This window comes from Argopecten irradians, chromosome 15, assembly GCF_041381155.1.
Source record: "Argopecten irradians isolate NY chromosome 15, Ai_NY, whole genome shotgun sequence".
In the NCBI taxonomy this organism is placed as follows: domain Eukaryota; kingdom Metazoa; phylum Mollusca; class Bivalvia; order Pectinida; family Pectinidae; genus Argopecten; species Argopecten irradians.
In genome coordinates this window covers 3,490,870-3,511,392 of record NC_091148.1, presented here as the reverse complement: position 1 = coordinate 3,511,392, position 20,523 = coordinate 3,490,870, and positions in this window count along the sequence as shown.

The following is a 20,523-nucleotide window of genomic DNA, read 5'->3' as shown; positions in this document are numbered from 1 at the left end:
CGATTCCAACAAGAGTCAGTAGAACTCCCACGCCAACAGAGTAATTTTCAGTACCTACAAGCTTCGCTGTCGCAAAGGCCAAAAACGTAAACGTTCCGCCAATCGCCATACCGAGAAACGCCATCAGTAAAATGTGATGCTCATAGGTAGATGCATTTGGCAGGAAGAAACAGGTCACGGCACCAATACTGATAAAGAAGGCCGGAACCATCAGGACGCTAAAATGTGTAATCCGCTTCAGAACTCTTGCCACTAACCTACTCACCGTGCTAAAAATGCACAGGACGACGTACAGAAATACAGATGTTTCATTATCGAAGCCTTTAAATTGAAGAAAGTTCACTAGGAAAACAGATACAGAAGTTATAGCAGGACTCGAAAATACAACACCCAATACAAACACTATATACACTTTGTTCTTTACAAGTGATATAACTTTTTCTTTAATTCCGTCTTCTTGTTTGTGAACCTGTTTTCCTTCTGATGGTATTTTAGAAATATCGCAGTTATTGTTGTCTTTATTGAGTTTTTGAACACCAATAATTCGTGGTTTACAAACTGCGAAACATATTATCAAATTCATCATTAATCCTCCATTGATCAACATACATCCCCTCCATCCGTATTCCTTGGTCATTACGTCCAGGAGATTCGGATATACAACAGCTCCACAACCGGTTCCAAAAGACAGTAACACCATGGCTTCGAGTTTTGAGTTACCGCTGAAGTATTCACCAACTGCAGTGGAAGCCGCCACAAAGCAAGCCGATACGCCTATTCCTAATATTAAATGGATAATGAAACATTCCATCCTTTATGTACATATATTAATAAATGTTAAGTAATGTTCGTAACTTGGAAACATAAATATCTCAATTACACAGGTTGATAATTTGATATTATTACGGTTTGTTTATTTGCTTGTTTGTTTGAGTTTTACGGCCCATCGACAACTAAGGTCATTTAGGGCCAAACTACAAGGCAGGCATTAGTATAAGGATATAAACAAGGACTTTATCTAAAAGATCAGCATAAGAAAAAGGCAAGTAAAAACTATAACAAAATTGTAATAAAAAGAGTTGCATAGGATAAATAGTTTTGGCTAAAACACATGAGAAAATCCATGCTCATTGTTGATGAAACGATGAATGTTGTGTTGATATGATGATAAGTTAAGATCAAACTGATTAAAATATATATCCTAATAACCACTATGTTCAATAGAGGCCTCTTATCAACGTGGTTATGATAAGGATCTATATTTTAATTAGATTGATGTATTTTAATCAGATTGAGATATGATGAGGAGGGAACGTTCAAATTTGTATTAAAAATGCCGATCTCTTTCAGATAGTTGAAAACACGACGGATTTATATTTATCAACCGTACTTTATAACAAGTGATTAAACTTTACAAAAACAACTTTGAATTGGTTCCATTCGTCAAAACGTTGCTTAAGGACGACCTCTGCCACAAATGTATATTCGCATCACTCTTCAGCTTGCGGGAGTATTTGTACCGTCAAAAAATTAATTGTGCAATACACATTTATGAATATTTTGGTAAACGTTTAAAAGATCGTGGAATCGGCTGTATTACCGTACTACATGTGTACTAACTCGGAAAGCCTTTTCTTAATATGTCAGACGGCTTTAGTGATTCGACAAGTTTGAAGGTAAATTGTAATAATAACTTAACCGGTAAGGCAGCCCACTGTTACTACTAGGTAGGAGATACTGGTGGCCAAGAAGGAGAGAACAAGACCTAATCCAGCCAACAGCCCTCCACAAATCCCGACTTTCTGGACGCCGTATTTACTAATCACAGCGCCGACCGGCAGTCCTGTAATTAAACTTACTATTAACTATGTTCCACGGCCGACGAATGGTATTTTCTCCTCTCTTATCAAAACAGGAGCAGGCGCATAAGTATTGTTCAGTTATTTGCTTTTCACCATAACCAACATTGTAAAGTTTGAGTTTATATTTTTACTTAAAACAAGAGGCCCAGAGGGCCTGTATCTCTTACCTGGTTTGTAATGTCAAGTAATGTTATGAATACAGGTTCATCGTTCTTTCCTAAAGGAAAATTGAATATTTACCTCTACTTCCCCTATATGGCACCACCTCCCCTGCCCCGGGGGGTCAGAGCCAAATTTTATACAAACTCTGTTCTTCTTCGCCTAAGGATGATTTTGGCCAAATTCGGTTTCAATTCATTCAGAACTCTATGACTAGTAGCGATTTAAAGGATTAACCTCTATTTCTTCTATTGGGTCCCGCCCCTCCTGCCCCCCTGTGGGGTCAGAGCCAAAATTTATACATGTTCTGTTCCCCTTCCCAAAAGGCTGTTTCTGGCCATATTTGGTTTCAATCCATGCAGAACTCTAGGACTAGTAGCGATTTATAGGATTTACCTCTATTTTCCCTATTGGGACCGGCCCCTCCTGCCCCTGGGGGTCAGTGCCAAAATTTATACAAACTCTGTTCCCCTTCCCCCAGGATGTGTCTGGCCAAATTTGGTTTCAATTCATGCAGAACTCTAGGACTAGTAGTGTTTTATAGGATTAACCTCTATTTTTCCCTATTGGGCCCCGCCCCTCCTGCCCTGGGGGGGTTATAGCCGAAATTTATAAAACTCAGTTTCCCTTCCCCCAAACATGTTTCTGGTCAAATTTGGTTAGAATCCATGCAGAACTCTAGGACTAGAGCCGATTTATAGGATTTACCTCTATTTACCCTATTGGGACTGGCCCCTCCTGCCCCTGGGGGTCAGTGCCAAAATTTATACAAACTCTGTTCCCCTTCCCCCAGGATGTGTCTGGCCAAATTTGGTTTCAATCCATGCAGAACTCTAGGACTAGTAGTGTTTTATAGGATTAACCTCTATTTTCCCTATTGGGCCCCGCCCCTCCTGCCCTCGGGGGGTTATAGCCAAAATTTATACAAACTCAGTTTCCCTTCCCCCAAACATGTTTCTGGCCAAATTTGGTTAGAATCCATGCAGAACTCTAGGACTAGAGCCGATTTAAAGGAAATGTTGACGGGCGGACGGACGACAGACGGTCGCCGCGCCATGACATAAGCACCGGCCCTTTGGGCCAGGTGAGCTAAAAATATATAATTGCATCCCAAAACATCCGTTGCACTAGTTCCATATTAAATGAAGTACTGCTAGCACATGCACCAAATGCAAACTAAATTATTTTACGTGTTAATTAGACATATAATAATATAAACGATTAAACACCAATTATAGTTCAAATGATAAGTATCGATCATGCTCTGTCGGCGGTAGTGTTTCTTTACTATACATTGTCGACAGTATTAACATTGAGTAGTGAGAAAAATGATATATATATACTAATTTTGGTTAGGTTAAAATATATTATTGAAAACACGCATTATTTGAAGACGGCCTCGCACGGTAATGCTTTGCTTGCATTAATGTCTTATATTGGTTTGTGTGTTTAACGGCCCATCGATAGCCAGGGTCATTTAAGGCCAAACTAACCCCAGCAATGTTACAGGTTCGAAAACATATCTTATCGTTATAAAGGTTTTGAATGATAAAACGTTTTCCCATTTAACCATAACAATCATATGAAAAGTGGATAAATAGGTAAAAGGAAATATATAAAAAAAGATGATAAAAAGTGATGTGACATGATACTTCACATGATACTAAGATTCATACCATATGGTATTAACTTATTTTTAGATAAAAAAAATAGCATTGATTCTAACGACATGTAAAAAAGTTAACATGTCTTTAGATCTGGGGGGTTGCTATATATTCTTGTTGCGTTTCTTCTTAACTAATAGTGGACTAACTCAAGTCCATTTGATAGAACTATCTCACTGGAGTATACCTCATAAAGCACCGAACATCAATTCTCATCGATATTATACTGACAACGGTCAAAACAGTCGTTCCATTTCTTTTACGTTACGCAGTACGCAGGACCAGAAACTACTTTTGTCACTTGAATAGACTATAGTGTTTTTCGGCAAAAGGATAGAGTTCAGACCATTCCTTACCGGAGTAGCTGCTCAGTTAGGCTAAGTTCAAGGTTGAAATGATGGCAAAAGTGTAAAGTAAATAACTTCTTCTACTGGTTTTTTTATAGATACACATTGCAAGTAGTCAGTGTTGTAGCACGTTTAAGAGTGACATGAGTTTTTCTCACATTAGTATTCAAATGTTAGGGGAAAGACAGGTTTAATGAAGTACTTGCCTGCAATGTAAAAGATGCCAGTGACGGCAGATTGCACGAGGGAAGTCTCCGCATTACTTTTTGCAAATTCCTCCAGAAAATACAGGTTAAGAACTGTCATGTTGAATGGAAACCCGGTTGTCAAAATCGTCGTCAAGAATGCTGCAATTAACACCACCCACTTCCTTTTTCCGACATCGTCAGCATTTCTCAACGGAATATTATGTCCTTGATTACGACTGAAATAGATAAAATAGGTCCCTGTATCGGCCAACAAGATACAGGGACTAATCGTTGTTTAGCACTCTTACCCCTTTTGACCCGAGTGGTCGTTGGAAAACGACGTGGTCTCGATATACTATATCACCCCATTGGTGTCCAAAGAATGATTTAAAATGTAATCGAAACGTTTTGTGACATCAATATCAATTTACTCTAGATCAAATGTAATCGGATGTACCAATTTTTTTTTATTATACATTTCATGTATTTTGACTCACAATCTTAACGAATTTCCCTTAAACGTCTTATGGACGTCATTTCATACATATTATTTATAAAACTTTTTGTAGTTTAAATAAACATTTTTAAAACCAATAATCTTACGCAATCATATTGTATTATATTTACACTTGCTAGGCTTGGTCACTATACGCTAATACTAGCCGATTTTGTTTACCATAACTGCATGGTAACATTGAACTTTGAACTTGCGTAAGGAAATGTTCTGTGCAACGTAAAAGGACTACTTTTTTTAAAAAGAAACACATGGCTTTGTTTACATTTTGACGCAACATTACGTGTATATTGTTGTTTTTCATAGAATTTTGGAAAAATGTAAACAATATATACATGTTTTATATTTATATATGATTCAAACAATTTTTAAATTAACAATTGTATAAAGAAACGGAAAAATATCCCGACCGGGGCGACGTGCTTTCATTTTTGTTAATAATGATGGGTGTCAAATGTAAACATTACCTCTGTGCCTATGTTCGTCCTACGATCGAGCCTTTGGGGTGGGCGGGTGTGAGACCCTCTGATAGAGGTCAGTTATAAACAAATCATCTTGTCTTTGTTCTTTGAGTATTTAATCATGTGTATTATAAAACACGCACCGCTAATAATCCACGTGTTGACAGTTCCGCGTCACCACAAATACATTGTATCCATCGAACACAAGTGAATTTGTTTCATCTATCGATGGCGATATGGATCTAAGCGTAGATTATATAATCACATGGCTCCCAAGGATGTAATACCGTCAAGTCAGACGACATCTCAAACACATTGAGCTACTTGAAAATCGGTGTTTTGCCAACTTCGGCAAACTAAAGTGTGTAAGCGTGCGTCAGCTTCGCCTCGCTGCACAATATAACGGTCACCGAGTTCACACATTTGGCCGTGTACAAATTCTTTATGTTATTACGCTATATATTAACTTTTAGCAAAATTAAATATATTTTTAAAGTTCTGATCTGATTAAATAAAATTATCTCTGAAATTTACTTTTTTGTCATGTTTATTTTACACTAAAATATTGAACTTTTTTGTCGTCGCGGATGAATAATTCTACCTTACGTGAAGCGTCACCATTCGCTGTTCAAATGAGTAAGCTCCTCCCACTTTTGACCGACTTTTATTGAATAATTACGTCACTTTCAAATGACGATTTTATTGCATAAAATATAAATAAAAAGTCGTGTGAGTGTAAATATAGGGATTGGATTTCGTTTTTATGTTAACCATGCTTGTATGGAGCAATTCCTCTAAGAATATATTCAATATGGGGCGCTAACGCGCCCCATAGAATATATTCTTAGAGGAATTGCTCCATACAAGCATGGTTAACATAAAAACGAAATCCAATCCCTATATGAACAGTGAACTCAAACTGAAGTCTGTTTGAGTTTTACGGCCCAACGACCACTAAGGTCATTTACAATATAGATAGTAGATAAACAATGATTGCATCTTAATGACCAAACCTGATTAAAATACAGTTCCTTACTGTCACCACGTTGATACACGTAAAAGGACGTAGCGGTAAGAAGGATCGGTATTTTAATCAGATTGCTAAATGGATAGGATAAACCCAAGTAAAAACTAAAACACATTTTTTTTTTCATTTTATAAAAGATTGTTTGGGATAAAATATTTTACGCTAACCAAACGAAGAACTTGATGATAAGATGGGAAAACGTCAGTTTTGTTACACTGTAATCCGTTTAAAATACAGATCGATAAATAATGATCCGTATATTAATCAGATTTAATACAACTGCATGCAATTCTCCATATTATGTATATCAAATTTCAAATATAATTCAAACATCTCGAAAGACCTAGCAACCAGTTTTTGCACATATGTTAATAATATTTGCGATAATAAATTAAAATTTGACACAAAAATTCGTGTTCAAATATGTTCAAATAAGGGAATTTGTTTACCTAAGTGAAGTCAACGTGACATCATTAATCTTTCGGTATATTCCTGCAGGAAATATATCAACTTGATTCAGATTCCTTGATCCTCCTGGCGAATTGACATGTTCTGCATTATCGTTATTGGAATAAAACAAATATCGTCCTCGATCGTTTTCGAACGAAGGTGTGGTAACCACATCGTTCTGCACAATAACCTTCATGATAATTCCATTTTGTCCGTTAGACACTAGGGATTCAGGAGTGATTTTTATAATGTCCTTCATATCTTAATATGTGATGTTGTTTCACCGGTTGAAACCAATGCGTTCAATTTGTAGGTAGATGTAATTAGCATTTTAGTTTTAAGCAGGTTATGTATACATAATGGGCTATACACATCTGTTTCACTCGTCTAGGGATTGACACTGATGTAAATGAAGTCGGAGTGTTGTTATAAATGAGATGTATTGTAATATATTAACATCTTTCTCTTCTGAAGCGTAATACTTATAAGGCCACACAAAATTAATTTGTAGTTCTTCGGGAAATTAAAAAAAATGGAGTGAGCGAGCAAAATTTTGCAATCGATCATTTTTAGGAGCGTAGGGTTTCAAAGTCGAGCCAAACCATGGAAGTAAATATTCATAAATAAATCACTGATAAACCTGCTTACTATGTTTTTCAATCATCCTGGAAATATATGTTATCATACATCAACAAAACTGTAATTTAAACAACAATGTAAATTTCAATGTAAATTTTAATCAAAAATTAAAAACAAAACATAACATCAAAGTTGCTTATCTAATCAATAATGTCACTTTTCAGCTTCTGGGGTCCAGTTAGTTTATTGTTGTTTGGATCAGATGTACTGGCAGTAAACGACAGTAAATTACGAGACAACCAGAATTGTCATGATGATTGGAGATGAGACCGATCTCCTTGTTCTGCTTTGTTTGCATGTTAGTCATCAGAATAATTTACGTCATGTCTGATTGCAAACAAACTCATGGGGAAAAATGAACATATTGGACATCTGTTTTATTTTTATGACAAATTGCCCGTGTTTCATTCAATACAAATATCGTTATTCTCTCAGATTTGTTATTATTGCTTAACGTTTACACATCCATGTTCGTTCGATTATTTAACGTTCTATTAAAAGCCAGGGTCATGTAAGACGCCCCTCCACACATTATATATGTTCATCGAGACATTAAAAACACGAAAACAAATTATTTTGAAACAAGCAAATTCGTGGAATTTCCATCCCCCGCTTTCACGACATATTGTAGGTAAACATTATTGAGATTAGATTTAACCTTGGTTGAAACATTAAACATTGAACTGAAGTCTTATTCGGAAGGAAGATGTGTAAAATAATGTCCGCTGAAAGTGACTATTAAACTTGGCTGAGCTCTTAAGGTATTTTACTTCGATATAACTTCGATAAGAAAATCGGTTTACATTCCTTACAAATATTGCATAGGAATGGCAGAAAATGACGTTTTAGTATATCAAAGGGTCATAACTCTTCTACATAATGTCGGCCAAAATTGGTAATTGAACTTTGCCAAGCCCTTAAGGTATTTGACCTTGTCACAAAATTTGAAGAAAATCGGTTAATATGTATTACAGTTATTGTACGGAAGTGGCAGAAAATGACATTGTTTCATTAAATTAAAGGGTCATAACTCTGCTAATTAAGATCTGCCAAAAGTGGAAATCGAACTTGGCTTAGAACTTAAGGAATTTAACTTTGTTACTAAGTTTTAACAATATTAGTTTTAACATTTGTTAGTTATTACACAGAAACGGCAGAAAAATGACACTTGTAGTAAATTAAAGGTCCATAACTCAAATAAATAATATCCGCTGAAAGAGTTGATCGAACCTGGCCAGGCACTTAAGGCATTCAACCTTGTAACCAAGTTTGAAGAAAATCGGTTGATATTTTTGAACAGTTATTGAATGAAGTGAAACTGACCTTTTTTATTTAAGCAAAGGGCCATAACTCCGCTAAATAAGGTCCATCTACAGTTGTAATCGCACTTGGCCGAGTCCTTAAGGCATTAAACATTGTCAACAAGTTTGAAAAAAATCGGTTTACATTTGTTACAGTTAATGCACGGAAATGAAGTAACGAATTAATAGATTAACGCTATTTTTACCATAAAACGACTGGACTACAGGGAGCGGGACGACTGGTTCACCAGTTGTCAGGATAATGTGACCGGGTGGAGTGTTTTGTTTGGTGTCTTCGGCGGCATTCTTTAGTGATATATCACTATAAAATGGTCAAAAATTCCACTATATAAGAATACACAACACGAACATACCACATTCTCCCAAAACATGGACCTCGCACTTCACACAAGCTACACACTGCATATTATTTCAACGTCCTATTAACAGCCATGGTCATGTAAGAACGACCTCCCAAGTATACAGTGTGTGAAGTGAGAGGTGCGTGTTTGGGAGACTGTGGTGTGTTCGTAATAAAAAAATAACTTTAAAAAATATTTTTTATATATAAGACTGTACAGCCAATTATATGAAAAGCTTTAAAAAAAAATAAAAAATAAACAAAAATGTGATGTCAATTCATGATGTATATTCATCTACTTGTATATATAGAGATTTCAATTCAATTTCATCTTATTTTAAATTGTATTGACTTTCTGGGTATTATTGGATAATATTTTAACGAAAACAACAACCATCTTTTACATTTTATCAAAAAACATATGATGTTTGACTTTGTTACTTACTTTTTTGAAGTTTTGATTTTATATTTAAAACTTTTTTATATGTCTTGAATGTAACAGGCGAATCACGAATTATTGATATTGTTCAATTAAAGTGAAAATGAAGATTATTGGACTGAATAATGCCCAATTCTTACAAATTTTATCTTTTTCTTGCATATTGGCATTTAGAAAATTTCCAAATACAAGGACATAGTCATTCAGATCCCCCGCCAATGGAGATATCAAAGCTGAAGTAAGTTTGATTGTGGAGACTAGTGTGTATGAAAAGAAAACAGGAAAAAGGAAGTTGAGCTAAAGAAAGATGGAGTATAATTCAAGTAGAGCGGGGCTGCAATTGTTGAATCAGGTATACAGCCTTGACATTTATATTAGACTATATACACAAAGATGGGTGGAGTTTTGCAAAGTAACATTTACCATTTACCATAATTCAAGTAGAGCAGGGCTGCAATTGTTGAATCAGGTATACAGCCTTGACATTTATATTAGACTATATACACAAAGATGGGTGGAGTTTTGCAAAGTAACATTCACCATTTACCATGATATTTTCAGCAATGTTTCCATGGTAACGGAAAAAGTTTAAAAAAATGAAAACCTAAAAATAGCAAAAGGTACTACTAGACCATAAAAAGAATGTGTCTATGAAGTTTCGTGGAAATATCTCTGCTGGTTTTAAAGTTATGCTCCGGAAATTAACCTGCTACAAAAATATGATATTTTCAGCAATGTTTCTATGGTTACAGATAAAAGGGCAAAAAGTGAAAACCTTAAAATAGCAAAAGGCACTACAAGACCATAAGAACAAGTGTCGATGAAGTTTCATGGAAATATCTCTGCTGGTTTTAGAGTTGTGCTCCGGAAACGATTCTTACACAAAAATCTGCCATTTTCAGCAATGTTTCATGGTTACAGAAAAAAGTACAAAAAGTGAAAACCTTAAAATAGCAAAAGGCACTACTAGACCATAGGACCAATGTGTCTATAAAGTGTCGTGGAAATATCTCTTCTGGTTTTAGAGTTATGCTCCGGAAACGAACCTGGTACAAAAATATGATATTTTCAGCAATGTTTCCATGGTAACGGAAAAAATGCAAAAAATGAAAACCTAAAAATAGTAAAAGGCACTACTAGACCATAAGACCAATGTGTCTATGAAGTTTCGTGGAAATGTCTCTACTGGTTTTAGAGTTATGCTCCGGAAACCATTCGTACGGACGGACGGACGGACGGACGGAACCCATTTGTATATCCCCCGCCAACTTCGTTGGGCGGGGGATAAAAATGAGAGTGTACAGTTCCACGAAAGCATATCAAGTTCTAATTATAACAGGGCCTTAACGGTCACCTGAGTTCGTTTAGAATGAAACAAAGACATATAAACACAAATATACTGGCCCTTGAAGTCGGTCGGTGATTTTATAAATTTGACTTTTTGACCTATGAAGAGTATTTGCTTCCATCAAGCCTGTGAACTCCCGTTAGGCTCCGCCCCTATGGTCCCCCAGGGGGTTAGCAAGGACTGATATTGATGTTAAAATACTATATCTCAGGCTAATAATTCTAATGTGTAAACTAAAAGAAAACTTGACCCCCTCCCAAGGGGAAACACGAGACCCCAGGGTCATATAATTCACAATTTTCATGAAACACCTTAAGACCTTTCCATCTAAAAAGAGTATATGATTCTACCATTTTCAGAATTTAAGAAGATTTTTGAAGTTTTAGCCTACTTGCCCCTCTGTCCCAAGGGGGAAGGCCATGACCAATATGGATATAATATTAAAATGCTATCTCAGGCTGATAATTATAACCAAGTTTGAATCATTTCAAATGAAAAATGAGCAAAAAATGCTCAAAAATGTGTTTTCCCAATATAAACTATAGTAAACTTGAACCCCTCCCCAGGGGGAAACGAGAGACCCGACGGTGATATAATTTACCATATTTGTAAAGGACCTTAAGACCTTTCCATCTATGAAGAGAATATGATACTTCCATTTCCAGAATTTCAGAAGATTTTTGAAGCTTTAACCTGTTTGACCCTTTTTGACCCCAACCCTAAGGCATGTGGGGGTCAGTAATGACATTTTTTAATAGGATTCAATGGCCATCTCATATTGATAATTCGGACAATATTTGAGTCATTTCCTATTACAAATGACCAAATAATGCTTAAAAATGTGTTTTCCCTATATAAACTAAAGTAAACTTGACCCCCTCCCCAGGGGGAAACGAGAGACCCGAGGGTCATATAATTCACAATTAATTGATTCCACCACACGTGTGAGTGAAGAAGACGATTTTTGAAATTTTAGTCCATGTTACCCCTTTTGGCCCCTCCCACAGCACCCTGGGGGCCGGGGACCATGTAATTCACAATTTTGATTGGTCTTATGACTTCGAAGGTTTGTACAAATTTCATTGAAATTGCTTCAGCAGTTTTGGAGAAAGAGTCGAAAAGGTAAATGTTTACTGACATACGACGGACGACGCACAACAGAGGATGACGGTCAATAGGCGAAAAATCTGAAAATCAAACTTAAAGTCCCATGGTCGAAAATGTGTGAATTTATTACCTTTTAACAACAAAGGTCATGGAAAGACGGCCTCCAAAGCATTTTGGAAGGCTGCGGTATATTCATGTTGTGGGCCACCCCGGCTAGTAGTTCCTGGTCTTCTATAGTCTAAGGCCAGGGGACAGAACCCAAAGCCTCTCGACAATGATAAGAGCTCAACTGAAGGCCAAAAAAGTGAGGCGGTTTTTAAGTAAGACGTTAGTTAAGAAGAAAGTCGGTTAGGAAGAAGAGAAGAGATAAGATCGTAAATTGAGTTGGGTATTACAATTGGGGCAGTAGAAGTGATTCTAACGTTATTGGAGTGTTTCAAATCAGAAACAATGCCGGATTAGATATCCACTAAATTAGATCATTTTTATATATTACTTGCAGTATTAACACTTTATTTTCGGGAGAAAACGTCCAATTTGAGTTTCATGTAAACAAATTACTTTTATAATTATGCATTCAGAAAGCATTTGCATTCGATATTGTTATAGGCAGCAGAATAACAGAATATTTACTTAGCATTTGAATGTTTATCATGACTTTCACAAGTCCATTTTAACCAGTTCCTGTGGTCGATTGGTATTTTTTGTAATACAGATTCTTCTTCAAAATAACCAAATTTCACTAAACTGTTTATCGAGGTCTTGATGACTTTTAAGGTTATCTGACCTATAGAAATGTTTGTTTGTTTGTTTGATGTATTAACGTCTTATTAACAGCTATGGTCATGTAAGGACGGCCTCCCATGTATGCAGTATGTTGCGTGTATGTTGTGCGAGATGAGTGTTTTGGGAGACTGCGGTAGACTGCCGCCGAAGACACCAAGCAACACGCCCCACCCGGTCACATGCAGTATCTAGTCGTCCGCCGTGCATAAACTTTTCATTCAAACGTTTTCTTCTAATAAACCGTAAAGCCGAAAGTACTCATACTTGGCCTGTAGCATGCTGGAATGGAGGGCTACCAAAGTTCTAAAAATGAATGACCTTGACCTATTTTCAAGGTCACAGGGGTCAAATTGTCTAAAATCTTTACATGACATCTTCTAACTTACCGAAAGGTCCAGGGTACTCATATTTAGCCTGTGGTATGTAGGAATGAATGAAGTAGACTAAAACCTTCGAACGACATCGTCTAACTTATCGAAAGGTCAAAGGTCAAGGGTATTCATATTTAGCTTGTAGCATGCTTGGATGAAGGGCTACCAAATTGTGAAATGAATGGCTGAAACTTGCCTGGAATGACCCTGATATAGATCTTGACAAAGTCTTGTTACATCTCTGCTTGATCTAAAATCGAAAATGGCTATCATGCGAAGGCCAAAAGAGAGGTTCCCCTTTATCTATTGACAACAAACAAACATTTAATGTCATAACTTTATGAACCAATATAATAAATGTAGTTATTCTATGAATTAATTCTGAAAGCAAGATGTTCAAGCTGTTGTTCATTCTTGTACACGTTTAATATCACATACAAGAAAATGTAAATGGTATTCATATTGATTTCTTGAAAGACGATTGACAATATTATAGTTTAGACTCTTTTGTATTTAAATATTATTGCTTTAGTTCACATATTTTTCAACTATACACATTCAGCACTTCCTTATTACATAAAGCTGATCTATACGTGACCCAATTAAGACGTTAAAATCACTTCTACTGCCCCGATTGCAATACCCAACTCAATTTACCATCTTATCTCTTCTCTTCTTCCTAAGTGACTTTCTTCTTAACGAACGTCTTACTTAAAAAAACCGCCTCACTTTTTTGGCCTTCAGTTGAGCTCTTATCATTGGCGAGAGGCTCTGGGTTCTGTCCCCTGACCTTAGTCTATAGCAGACCAGGAACACCTAGCCGGGGGTGGCCCACATCATCTTCCAAAAGAACTTCATATACACAACACACCACATGCATGGGAGGCCGTCCTTCAATGACCTTTGTTGTTAAAAGGTAATTAATTCACACATTTTCGACCATGGGACTTTGAAGTTTTATTTTCAGGTTTTTCGCCTTTTGACCGTCATCCTGTGCGTCGTCCGTCGTATCTCTTTAAACAATTTACTTTTTCGACTTTTTCTCCAAAACAACTGAAGCAATTTCAATGAAATTTGTACAAACCTTCGAAGTCATCGAACCAATCAAAATTGTGAATTGTATGGTCCCCGGCCCCCAGGGGGCTGTTGGAGGGGTCAAAAGGGGTAAAGTTGACTAAAATTTCAAAAATCTTCTCCACTGACAGGTGTGGTGGTATCAATTACTCTTTGTTACTCTTTACTTTGCCCTTTTTTAAATTGTGCATTATTTGACCCTCGGGTCTCTCGTTTCCCCCGGGGAGGGGGTTAAGCTTACTATAGTTTATATAGGGAAAACACATTTTTGAGCATTATTTGCTAATTTGTAATAGGAAATGAGTCAGATATTGTCCGAATTATCAGTATGAGATGGCCATTGAATCTTATTAATAAAATTTCATGACTGACCCCCACATGCCTAAGGGGTGGGTCAAATGGGGTCAAATAGGTTAAAGCTTCAAAACTCTTCTGAAATTCTGGAAATGGTAGAATCATATGCTCTTCATAAATGGAAAGGTCTTAAGGTCCTTTACAAAAATTGTTAATTATATCACCCTCGGGTCTCTCGTTTTCCCCTGGGGAGGGGGTCAAGTTTACTATAGTTTATATTTGGAAACACATTTTTGAGCATTTTTTGCTCATTTTCATTGGATATGAGTCAAACTTGGTTATACTTATTAGCCTGAGATAGCATTTTAATATTATATCCATATTGGTCCTGTCCCCCTGGGTACAAAAGGGGCAAGTAGGCTAAAATTTCAAAAATCTTATTCTTAAATTTTGAAAATGGTAGAATGAAATACTCTTTTTAGATGGAAAGGTCTTAAGATGTTTCATGAAAATTGTGAATTATATGACCCTGGGGTCTCATGTTTCCCCCTTGGAAGGGGTCAAGTTTTCTTTTAGTTTATATATGAAAAATACATTTATGAACATTATTTGCTGTATTTTCATAGGAAATAAGTCAAACTTGGTTAGAATTATTAGCCTGAGATATAGTATTTTAACATCTATATCAGTCCTCGCTGGGGGACCATAGGGGCGGAGCCTAACGGGATCAAAATGACCAAAAAAAATAAAAAACCTTCTGAGTTCACAGGTTTGATGGAAGCGTTCGCCCCTGTGAGAAAGGCTCTGGGTTCTTTCCCCTGGCCGAGACACACCAAAGTCTATAAAAATTGTAGTTTCTGCTCTTGCTTGGTTAGACGGTATTGGTGACTTTTCAGTCATCGATCCGAATGGTCAGGATGACCTATATATCTATCTCCCAAAACACGCACCTCGCACAACATACACGCAACACACAGCATACATGGGAGGCCGTCCTTACATGACCATAGCTGTTAATAGGACGTTAACTAATCAAACAAACAAACAAAACCCTCATCAACTGCTAAAAGTTTGATTTTCAATTCTGCATCATGGGTCCTTTTACATCTAGTAAAGGGATTCCTGGTGTAGTAATATTTTGAGAGGGATTCGACTAAAATCTTTAAAAAATACTGTGGAAGGGGAAATTATAGCATACGACCCGTATGTTGACTCTGTAATGTTAAGCTTACTTTGTACCTACCTTCAGTATAGCAGACAGTGGCTGATGACACTTCTTGCTTGCTGACAAGCCATCGGCCAAAACCCCTTGCTCGACAACTCGTCTCCTGTGTCTCCAACTAGATGTTTCTTCTTGACCATCCCCACCTGCTACTACATGTACAGCGTACGAGTGGTCAGTGATCGCTGGTGAAGGTGATTTGTGATCGTCGTCTGCTCCGGCCCCGAGTTCCTTATAAGAATGTAATTTGTCACCCTCGCTAACATTGTGCAGACTTTGCAGTTGTTTCTGGCTTTTAAAGCCAGATTTCAATCTTATCTTACCCATGTATGAGTGTATGGCGGTCAATGATTACAAAATATAAACGAGCGTTAACGTTCTTGATCTCTCTCGGCCTGTGTTTACATTACTTGACACGTGTGCGGCATGTCGTAAAAAATACTGAAAAATATTTAAATATAGATATACATTAAATATTACTTGTTTTCATCACATTTTCTAACCTGGGATTATAATGTGTTGATAATAGTTAAAAACCTGTTTATTATACTGCCATTTTTATTACGACCTCGCATATCCGGCACGGACAGACTTACGACCGATATAGACTTTCTTACATCCTTAAATGAAATATGTATGTAATAAAGTTTTAAGTATAGTTTTCAAATGAACAACTTTTTATCAAAATGGAATGAAAATGATAGAAAAATATATTGTTAAATTCCGTACGTCTAATTTACATCTGTTTAGACGGTATTGGTGACTTTACAGTCGTCGATCCGAATGGTCAGGATGACCTATATATCCATCATGTTTCGTCCGTCGTCGTGCGCTGTCTACCGGGTAGGAAATTATTCTGACATGGTCTCAACGAAGTACTATTTAATTTCGAGTTGATCTCAAATCAATAATTGCCACCATGACACCATATCTAATTTATTTCCAATGCGATCATTTCCAAGGTAGTTAGATGACCATTAAGGCCATTGGGCCTCTTGTTTATTTACATCTATATATTATATCATTATTGTATCAACCTAAGTCTAACAAACATTTAATATCTAGCCTAGCTTTGTACTGTACGTGTTCTTTCTCATCTTAGTAGGTTTATAGAAAAAAAAATTGGTGTTAATTAGATTAATTACTCTTTTATAATCTATATTATGTTTTGTTGATCAGTGTGTCCCTTCGTATGCCAATTTGATCCCTTGTTTCACACTAACGTAGGCCTATGATACAATTTGATCTTGTTACAACTAACGTAGCTATGATACATTGATCCTTGTTTCACACACTAACGTAGGCCTATGATAGGTCACACTTTGATACATTTGATCCCTTGTTTCACACACTAACGTAGGCCTATGATACAATTTGATCTCTTGTTTCACACTAACGTAGGCCTATGATACAATTTGATCTCTTGTTACACACTAACGTAGGCCTATGATACAATTTGATCTCTTGTACACTAACGTAGGCCTATGATACAATTTGATCTCTTGTTTCACACTAACGTAGGCCTATGATACAATTTGATCTCTTGTTCACACTAACGTAGGCCTATGATACAATTTGATCCATTGATACAATCTGTTACACACTAACGTAGGCCTATGATACAATTTGATCTCTTGTTACACTAACGTAGGCCTATGATACAATTTGATCTCTTGTTACACACTAACGTAGGCCTATGATACAATTTGATCTCTTGTTACACACTAACGTAGGCCTATGATACAATTTGATCTCTTGTTACACACTAACGTAGGCCTATGATACAATTTGATCTCTTGTTACACACTAACGTAGGCCTATGATACAATTTGATCTCTTGTTACACTAACGTAGGCCTATGATACAATTTGATCTCTTGTTCACACTAACGTAGGCCTATGATACAATTTGATCTCTGTTACACACTAACGTAGGCCTATGATACAATTTGATCTCTTGTTACACACTAACGTAGGCCTATGATACAATTTGATCTCTTGTTACACTAACGTAGGCCTATGATACAATTTGATCTCTTGTTACACTAACGTAGGCCTATGATACAATTTGATCTCTTGTTACACACTAACGTAGGCCTATGATACAATTTGATCTCTTGTTACACACTAACGTAGGCCTATGATACAATTTGATCTCTTGTTACACACTAACGTAGGCCTATGATACAATTTGATCTCTTGTTACACACTAACGTAGGCCTATGATACAATTTGATCTCTTGTTACACACTAACGTAGGCCTATGATACAATTTGATCTCTTGTTACACTAACGTAGCTATATACAATTTGATCTTGTTACACACTAACGTAGGCCTATGATACAATTTGATCTCTTGTTACACACTAACGTAGGCCTATGATACAATTTGATCTCTTGTTACACACTAACGTAGGCCTATGATACAATTTGATCTCTTGTTACACACTAACGTAGGCCTATGATACAATTTGATCTCTTGTTACACACTAACGTAGGCCTATGATACAATTTGATCTACTTGTTACACACTAACGTAGGCCTATGATACAATTTGATCTCTTGTTACACACTAACGTAGGCCTATGATACAATTTGATCTCTTGTTACACTAACGTAGGCTAACGTTTGGCCTATGATACAATTTGATCTCTTGTTACACTAACGTAGGCCTATGATACAAATTTGATCTCTTGTTACACACTAACGTAGGCCTATGATACAATTTGATCTCTTGTTACACACTAACGTAGGCCTATGATACAATTTGATCTCTTATGATTACACACTAACGTAGGCCTATGATACAATTTGATCTCTTGTTACAATTACATTTCCTTAATTCCTTAATGAAATATGTATGTTTTCAACATCTTTCTCTAACCTGTTTTAATGTTGTATAGTTTTCAAATACTGATTTTTATTACGACCGCTCTCAATAATCCGTGTCACAACTTTTTATAGACTCAAAATGGAATGTAAATGTTTTTAAGTATAGAAAAATATATGGAATGTTAAAAAATCCGTACGTACGTAATTTACATCTGTTTAGACGGTATTGGTGACTTTACAGTCGTCGATCCGAATGGTCAGGATGACCTATATATCCATCATGTTTCGTCCGTCGTCGTGCGCTGTCTACCGGGTAGGAAATTATTCTGACATGGTCTCAACGAAGTACTATTTAATTTCGAGTTGATCTCAAATCAATAATTGCCACCATGACACCATATCTAATTTATTTCCAATGCGATCATTTCCACGGTAGTCAGATGACCATTAAGGCCATTGGGCCTCTTGTTTATTTACATCTATATATTATATCATTATTGTATCAACCTAAGTCTAACAAACAACATTTAATATCTAGCCTAGCTTTGTACTGTACGTGTTCTTTCTCATCTTAGTAGGTTTATAGAAAAAATACTTGGTGTTAATTAGATTAATTACTCTTTTATAATCTATATTATGTTTGTTGATCAGTGTGTCCCTTCGTATGCCAATTTGATCCCTTGTTTCACACTAACGTAGGCCTATGATACAATTTGATCCCTTGTTTCACACTAACGTAGGCCTATGATACAATTTGATCTCTTGTTACACACTAACGTAGGCCTATGATACAATTTGATCTCTTGTTACACACTAACGTAGGCCTATGATACAATTTGATCTCTTGTTACACACTAACGTAGGCCTATGATACAATTTGATCTCTTGTTACACACTAACGTAGGCCTATGATACAATTTGATCTCTTGTTTCACACTAACGTAGGCCTATGATACAATTTGATCTCTTGTTACACTAACGTAGGCCTATGATACAATTTGATCTCTTGTTACACACTAACGTAGGCCTATGATACAATTTGATCTCTTGTTACACACTAACGTAGGCCTATGATACAATTTGATCCCTTGTTTCACACTAACGTAGGCCTATGATACAATTTGATCTCTTGTTACACACTAACGTAGGCCTATGATACAATTTGATCTCTTGTTTCACACTAACGTAGGCCTATGACAATTTGATCTCTTGTTACACACTTAACGTAGGCCTATGATACAATTTGATCTCTTGTTACACACTAACGTAGGCCTATGATACAATTTGATCTCTGTTACACTAACGTAGGCCTATGATACAATTTGATAGGCCTATGATACAATTTGATCTCTTGTTACACACTAACGTAGGCCTATGATACAATTTGATCTCTTGTTACACACTAACGTAGGCCTATGATACAATTTTGATCTCTTGTTACACACTAACGTAGGCCTATGATACAATTTGATCTCTTGTTACACACTAACGTAGGCCTATGATACAATTTGATCTCTTGTTACACACTAACGTAGGCCTATGATACAAATTTGATCTCTTGTTACACACTAACGTAGGCCTATGATACAATTTGATCTCTTGTTACACACTAACGTAGGCCTATGATACAATTTGATCTCTTGTTACACACTAACGTAGGCCTATGATACAATTTGATCTCTTGTTACACACTAACGTAGGCCTATGATACAATTTGATCCCTTGTTACACACTAACGTAGGCCTATGATACAATTTGATCTCCTTGTTACACACTAACGTAGGCCTATGATACAATTTTGATCTCTTGTTACACACTAACGTAGGCCTATGATACAATTTGATCTCTTGTTACACACTAACGTAGGCCTATGATACAATTTGATCTCTTGTTACACACTAACGTAGGCCTATGATACAATTTGATCTCTTGTTACACACTAACGTAGGCCTATGATACAATTTGATCTCTTGTTACACACTAACGTAGGCCTATGATACAATTTGATCTCTTGTTACACACTAACGTAGGCCTATGATACAATTTGATCTCTTGTTACACACTAACGTAGGCCTATG